Source organism: Quercus robur, chromosome 6 (genome assembly GCF_932294415.1).
Source record: "Quercus robur chromosome 6, dhQueRobu3.1, whole genome shotgun sequence".
NCBI lineage: Eukaryota > Viridiplantae > Streptophyta > Magnoliopsida > Fagales > Fagaceae > Quercus > Quercus robur.
Window position 1 is genome coordinate 14,118,984 of NC_065539.1, and position 8,517 is coordinate 14,127,500.

An 8,517-nucleotide genomic window follows, 5' to 3' on the forward strand; every position below is an offset into this window, starting at 1 on the left:
TCTTTTGAGCCTTAACTTTTAGTTATTCTAAAAATCTAAAAGAAGGGTTCTCTAATGGGGGGATGAGAAATCATGTGTCTTTCTTTGGGAATATCCTGTGCATGAAGAAAATCTCTTCAACGAAACTTTTTGCCCGGACGTGTTTTATTTGTCCTCGATTATATGCTGATATGGTATGGGGGACCTTACCTTATCCTATTTGATTAATCGGGTTCTTAATATCTTTCTAATTAAGGGTAAGGAGGCAGTGGATGAGAGAATCACAATTTTTTATTTTGACTATAGGGGGACTGGGTAAATTTGTCCCTTCATTAAATTACACAATGGCAACGAAAATAATAAATATAATAATGGGATACTTTTGTGAATGAACCTCGGTGGTGTTGGTGGATTCTTTCTTTGGAGGCTACTTTTTACATGATTGAAATTTTTGATGGGAGACTTCTTGTTTGTTGCTGTGTGCTGGGTTTTGCATTTTCAAGTGGAGTAAGTGGGGTTTTTTTTTTTTTTTTCCCTCGTCTTTTCCGCAATAAGCACCTCTCGTTTTCTTTCCCTTTCCCCTCGTATTAGGTGGTCTTGATTTGGATTTTTGTACCATACAAGAGGTCCTACGATTGTGACTTCCTACTGGTGTCGTTTTAGGTATTTACTGCAAGTGTAATGCATATATGATGCTCTAATTCTAAGACCATAGTTTTTTATGTCATAACTCTAATGTTATCGAGTATGATACACAGTTATTCACTCTATACTACTTTAGAGAGTTGTGTTACAAAAAGTTGTAGTCTTAGGATTACTCTATACTACGAATATATTAGCGTTAAAGTTTTACATCAATAAAATGATTAGAGTGAATATCTGTTTTAGGTAAAATACTTTATTTGGGAATAAGAATCCAATGTGTCCCATCAGAGTGTTATACTAACTACAATATTGTTTTCTATTACTTTATAAAATAAAGTATGGTTTTCTATTACTTTATAACAAAAAAAGAAGTTATGTATAATGGGATCATAGGAGTATTCTACTAACTCACAGTGTTCTAATACCAATACATTATAGAGCTTAAATGTATAAGAATAAAACAATAATAGAACATTAATTATAAATTTCGTTGCAATAAACTTTAGATATTTTAATGACAACTTTAATGAAAGGATATATATGTTGTTACAATAAATAATTTAATGCTTCAAATATCTAGTAATAAAAGTTATTACTTTACGAATCTTATTGTAAAAATTATAAATAATTGATAAAAATAATCTGAGTTAAGTTATTATAACAATATATTCATCATAATAAATAATTGCTTCATATTTGTCATTACAATAGATTGTAAAATAATTGATATCAAGTTATTGCAATGATATCTTTGCTTCATGTTTGTCATTGCAATAGATTATAAAATAATTGATATCAAATTATTGCAATGATATTTTCATTGCAATAAAATATCACTTTGAAATTTTCGTTGTAATAGATTGCAAAAATAATTCGTATCAAATTATTGCAACGATTTCGTCATTTTAAGTTATTGCAATAAATTTCTCTAATGCAATAAGGTTTTAAAGCCTCTATTGCAACCAATAATTGTAGGTTATCGCAATTAATTATTGTTAATTCAATATGATGGGCCCAACGAATAACCTTGCCCAGACAACACCATCGTCCACTCTTCAACCACAAGGACGAGGGAAGGTAAGCCATAAAGAGGGAAATTCAATATCTCGGACAGTTATAAACTAGCTGTCAGGCTGTTGGAAACTCATTAAAACCCACATTAATGAGCCCAAAGGCGTTACAAAAGAAGTACTATAACCACAACGGCTAGAAGTAAGGGAGATATATATATATATATATATATACACCTTTCAAAACTAAACAAAGTACATTTGATACACACACACGTTGAAGCATTGATATTTTCTAGTTCTCATAGCCCCTCTTTCATTCCATTCGCTAACTTTACCATCGGAGACTCCGTAGCCAGCACCACATCGGTGACCACCCAGAGAAGTTCTCTCTCTCGACCTTGCAGGTATAGAGACGAAACTCGTGCTGACTCATCTGAACGAACCTACTTGACTAACGATCTCAACATCAATACAATAATTTACCACTTGTAAGTTACTATTGCAACAAATTTTGACTTGTAGATGTAATATTGTGTCTAATACCACTATACTAATTTTATTCTATTAATACTTAATGTAATAGACTTATTTTGGTATAGTGCTATAAGCACCTCTCGTTTTCTTTCCCCCTTGTATTAGGTGGTCCTGGTTTGGATTTTTGTACCATTCTTGGTTCTGTGATTGTGACTTTCTACTGCTACCATTTTGGGTATATACTGCAAGTGTAATGCATATATACTGGTCTAATTCTAAGGCCATAACTTCTTATGTCATAACTTTGTTACAATTCTAATGTTTCTAATTGTGATACACAACTACTCATTGCATGTTATATCAGAGTTGTGTCACAAAAAGTTGTGGTCTTAGAATTACTCTATACACTACAAATGTATTAGCATTAAGGTTCTACATCAATAAAATGATAAGAGTGAATATCTCTTTAGGTGGAAGACTTTATTTAAGAATAAAAATCCATTGCGTCCTATCAGAGTGTTCTACTAACGACAATATTGTTTTGTTTTCTATTGCTTTATAAAAGAAAGAAGTGATGTATAATGGGATCATAAAAGTATTCCACTAACCCACAGTGCTCTAATACCAATACTTATAAAGCTTAAATGTATAAGAATAAAACAATAATAGAACATTAATTATTGCGAAAAAGAAAATCACAATTAGAACTCATCTTCAAAATCGTTGATATAGCTAGATTAAATATAGTGTGGAGTATATAATACACATTCATATAATGTAATTTCAAACTATATCATGGCAAGTGAAATATGACAAGAAGTCCAAACATGGATAAATTTAATAAATGAAGTGGCAAAAGCAAATACAAGTGACACCAGATATGGTTTATGCTTATGCATGCAAGAAAAAGCAATCTCTGGTGCTCAGTCAGTGATCACACCGGTCCAAGAAGATATAACAGCTTTTCTCTTCACGGGTTTTGCAACCAAAAAAAAAAAAAAATTTAAAAAAGAGATCATAAGAATCACGAAGGGGGAGGGTGGGAAAGGTTGTAATAACAAATTAATGTGAATGCTGTAAGTGGCACCAATTCTTGTTACTACATTCTGACAGGTGTAAGCACTCTGGTTTCCAGCTGGAAATTTAAGTTATTTATTTATTTTGAAAACAAGTTATTTATTATTTGAAACCTTGTGTGTGTATCATTTTTTTTAATTGTTATTTAGAAAAACAACTTAAGGGATTTCATAGCAGTTTCATCTTACATGATTGCATCATTTTGTAGCAGTACCATCTTTACTTTTTTCCTATCATATGTTATATATATAAAAGCTATTACACAATTTAAAAAAATTAAAGTAGTGAATTGAAGACACGATTTTAAGTGTATGTAACAAAAAAGATTTGGATGTTAATTTTTCCCAAAAAAAGGGGCTAAGCTAATTCACATTGCACTAATAAGATTTGACTTGAAGATCCATAACTTAATTTGACACATGCCTATTTCTTGAGTTGCTTAAACCAAAAAGCTTGTTTACTTCTAAACCATCAATTTGAGCCTGGTTTTTAACTGTGTTTCCCACAAGTTGCATATGTGAGGAACCAACTGTGAAGATGAAGGGAATAGTGGGATACAAAAGCTGGAGTCAAAAGATGTTATATTTTTCTATTAGCTTCAAACATCCACCATTTATATGAGTGGCAATTTGTGTTTGTGTGTTAGGTTCGTGTTATATCAATTCATGTGTATCCAACTATATGTGTCAATACTAATTTGACATGTTTATTAAACTGGTCAAGATTTTTTAACCTTAATACGACCCATTTATTAAACGAGTCAGTGGTATTGACCTATTTATCAAATTTTATTAAAATGAAGAAAAAAAAATTATGAAAAAACAAACAAATAAATACTTTAAATATAAAATTCAGAACTAATGAGTAATTGCATCACAAATAATCATTCAAAACTAAAGAATATCTCAATATCACAAATAATTAATCACAATATGTCAAAAAAATAAACCACAACGACTAATAAGTTTATATACCTAAGGTTTGAAGGGTATATTGGTAAAATTTCATTCAATTAAACAGGTCAGACGGATCAAGCAGGTTCCGTAGGTTGAACACTAACCTAACTCATTTATCAAATAGGTCTGTCATGACAACCCAAATATGACACAAACCAATTAAGTCTCAACTCATAATTTGCTAATTTCGTGTCGTGTCGAGTTGGGTTCGTGAGTCGTGTCCAATTTTGCTACCCTTACATTTATATTCAAGTAAAACAAATAATGAACCAAACCGATTTTTTTATTCTTTTGATTAGAAAAGGCATGTTTAGTATGCAATAAAAAATCTTGTCATATATTAGGGAATGATTATTTATCTCTTCTCTATATATTAAGAAGATTTAAAAAGTTAGTAATTGTCTTTTTTAATGAACCAAACCAATTTTTTTATTCTTTTGGTTAGAAAAGGCATGTTTAGTATGCAATAAAAAATCTTGTCATATATTAGGGAATGATTATTTATCTCTTCTCTATATATTAAGAAGATTTAAAAAGTTAGTAATTGTCTTTTTTACTTACAAAAAATACCCATAATTTAATTGACTTATCCCTATTCCTAAAACATAATAAATGAGGTTAAAACTGTAAATTGACCCAAAAAAAAAAAAAAAAAAAAAACACTTAGTAACTTACCAAGTAAAACCTCCCTACTAGATAGTAGATAGATACAATGTTCCTACCCAACATAAAATAAACTTCCCACTACTCCATGTATACAACCATAACTACCACATTTTACTATAAATTAAAAAAAAATACTCCATGTTATAAATAAAAATAAAATAAAATAAAAAACCTACCCCAAGTTCCTTTTTTTTTTTTTAATATTTTTTTATTAATAAAAAAACTACTCATGTTACATAAAAAAACACTATATATATAACTAGCCTTAATGAGGCTCTTTTTTTTTTTTTCCCAATTAATGTTATAATATATCATTTATTTCAATTTTGAGGTTTACACTTAATTTCCCACAAAAATTGCATGTTTAGAACCACTAATATGACCAAAAGTATCATAAAACTAATTCTAAAAAATGAACACCAAAATAGCATTGAAATATGTTTAGTTATTATTTTATTTTTTTGATGTGATATGGGGTAGTTTTATTTTATTTTTTTAAAATAGAAGGTGGGGTGGTTTTTTTTAGGAGAAGGTGGGGATTGTGGAGAGTTTTTATATTTTTCACTTTTTTGTTATTAATTTTTATCGATTTACTGTTTTAACCTTGTTTCTTATTTTTTAGGAATAAAGATAAGTTAATTAAATTAGGGGTATTTTGTAAGTTAAAAAGGCAATAATTAACTTTCTGAATCCTCTTAATATATATATATATATATATATATAAATTGTGAAGTGGTAACTCTATAACCTTTTGTGATGTGTGAACTATATGAAAGATGTTATAAAAAATTTAGTTATGAATAAAAAATTATGACTCTAAACCCAAAAAAAAAAAAAAAAAAATTTGGAGTGAGTAATAGTTATTTCTTTTAAATTCTCTCTATGTACATAATAACTTTAGAAATTAATATATTAAAAAAAATACAAATTCTCTCTATGTACATAATAACTTTAGAAATTAATATATTTTTTTAAAATAAAATTCTCTCTATGTGCATAATAATTATACAAATAACAATTTGTCAAAAAATAATCTCATCCCTTTACTCCTTCCAAAATAAAATAAAATAGAAAACCCAACCGCTCTCTCTTGTTTATACCTAAATATTATAAACATTTTCATTAACATCATAATATCTATTTTTTTTAGTTGTCAAATCAAACATCTACCAATGTTGTAGAAGTATCTTCTATTATAAGTTTGAATCTAAGCAATCTCAATAATATATATGTCTCTCTCTATATATAAAAAAGCAGGTGAAGTCCAATCAATCATGATTAAACAATGTTTCATCATATATAGTTTATAGCATCAAAATTTTATTATAATCCCACATGTAACCTTCAATCTGTCATATATCTCCTTACTAATGAAACAAGGAGTCATCACAAATAAATTAAAAAAGTGTCAAACAAGTTTGATTGTATAAAAACAAACATGGGCACACTTACTCAAGTTTGAATTAGGTAAGTAGGCGTGAATGTAGTAATAATACTTTAATTTAAAGATTAAAGATATCAAGGTGTGGTCTGTGTGGAAGCTCACTCTCCAAAGTCCTATTTTTCAAGTCTCCTACCAAAAGGATTTTCCAAAGACAAGGATATTTATCAATGTTTAGTCTCTTTTTTTATTCTTGCATCTGGTTGACTTGAACTACTAGTAATATTTTGGTGGTTTAGGTATGAAGAAGGTGGGGTACAAGTAGAACTCAAACAGTAGCAAAATTAATAGTCAAACTTAGACAGCATCGACTTTCCTATCTTTGCCAACTTCTTAGGGAATTGCGAGGCAATTGTTGAAACTTTGAAAGGATAAAACCTATAAAAAGTGGTTTAAAGTTCAAATGTGCCATATAGGACCCAACTATTCTCTCTCTCTTGTGGATTAGGAATTTTTGAGGAGTGATGTTAGGTAGTGTTTGATGTGAGAGACTTTAGTCATTCAAAATGAATTGTCTACAAGAGCATCTTTTTAATTAGTGAACTTGGTCTAAAGGATATGCTTAAAGTTTTTTAGAATTTGATAAAAATTTAGGGGGAACATAAATTAAGAAAACCCCACCTTGACTAGATGCATTTTTTGTCCTAATCATATATAGGCTTATCTTTTTTAGTTGGAGCATAGCTAAATTTGTGGTTAGCAATTTTGATTAAGACTTGGAGTGACCCTTAATATCAAGTCAAGGTCAATTTATTGTATACTTTTATAGTTATAAAACCATATAAGTCCAATTCTTAGAAGGAAGATTCCCTTTTTAGAAAAGCTTTTACAGCGTTGAAATGACTCATCCCAGTGAACTTTCGCAAATAGATTATTGTTACAAATTTTAACTTATTATTTCTATGATGGATTTTAAAAAATAAAAAAATTGGGTCAATGAAGATGAGGATGACACTCTTTTGGTCAGGCAAACAAAGAGAAAGAGAGTGCCACTATGGTTACAATTAGCTGAAACGGGCCCAGACCCAGGAGAAAGTCCTGTGGTCCTTCTAACTTTTCAGCCCTTTATTAAGGGCTTTGGACTGAAGGCCGTGTTTTATTGGGAATTTGGGACACTCTTAATAGGCTCGTACCCTTACATCAGGGCCCGACAAAACTTTCGAATTCCACTGCTCAAAAAGAAGAAGAAAAAGAGAAGGAGAGGGAAGGAAAGAGCAAACAAAAGGGAAAAGGGGGTGGGGTTTTAAGACAACCAGCGCAGAAAAATTTGACTTCTTTTTTTTTAATTGAAAAATAAAAATAGTAGATGAATCTTATAAGTGTTAATCTCATATTTTTCCTAAAATGATGCGATTATTTTCTAACAAAGTATAGTTGATACAATATATTAGATTTTATAAATTAAACTATATGTATTTGTTATTAGTAAGGTTTTTTTTTTTTTTTTTGGTTCCAGGTAAACATAATGCATTTTACATTCAATTATTATATAAGGCAAAATATTTTGTAAATAATGTAATGTGTAGTTAGAATTTATTTCTAATACTCCTTGCAAACAATTCATCCTCTACACTTTTAAACAAGCTAAAAAATAAGCAAATATAAGTAAATTCATTACTTATATTAGAAAAAAAATACAAAACCTTAATAACATAAGAAAAATGTCAGGCTAAAGAAGAAGTAGATATAAGTAAGGTTGTCCATCTTGACCCGGTAATTGACCCACCTACCTAACTAGCCAATCTAGACTGAAAACCATCTAACCCAATGCCGGCGATGGTTGGCAGCGAATCTCTACTTCCAGAAACCAAATCCGGCAGGTTGGTTAGTGGGTCTTCACATGAAAAACCGACTCCAACCGACCTCCCCGCTAAAGCTTGCCATTCTCCAACCCTCCCCCTCTTTCTTAGACGCAAATCCAACAAGATTTGTCGAGATCTGGCCAAATCTTGATGAGATCCAGCCTGATCTCGTCGGTCCATCGGTTTTGCCTAAAACCGACCATCGTAGACCTGAACTGAGATCAACTTGACCCAAGTAAACCGAAAAGGACCAAAGTAAATGAAATGGAACGAAATGGACCAAGTTGGATTGAATTAGACTAAAATGGATGGAATGGATTGAAATTTTATGCTAATATGGCTCAACAAGAGCATAACAATGATAAATGCTACGCTTCGGCTTTTAGATATTAAATATAGATATAGAAATACTTAGTAATGAGGATTTAATATCAAAGGCATGCGGTGATCTTAGTTTTTGACAT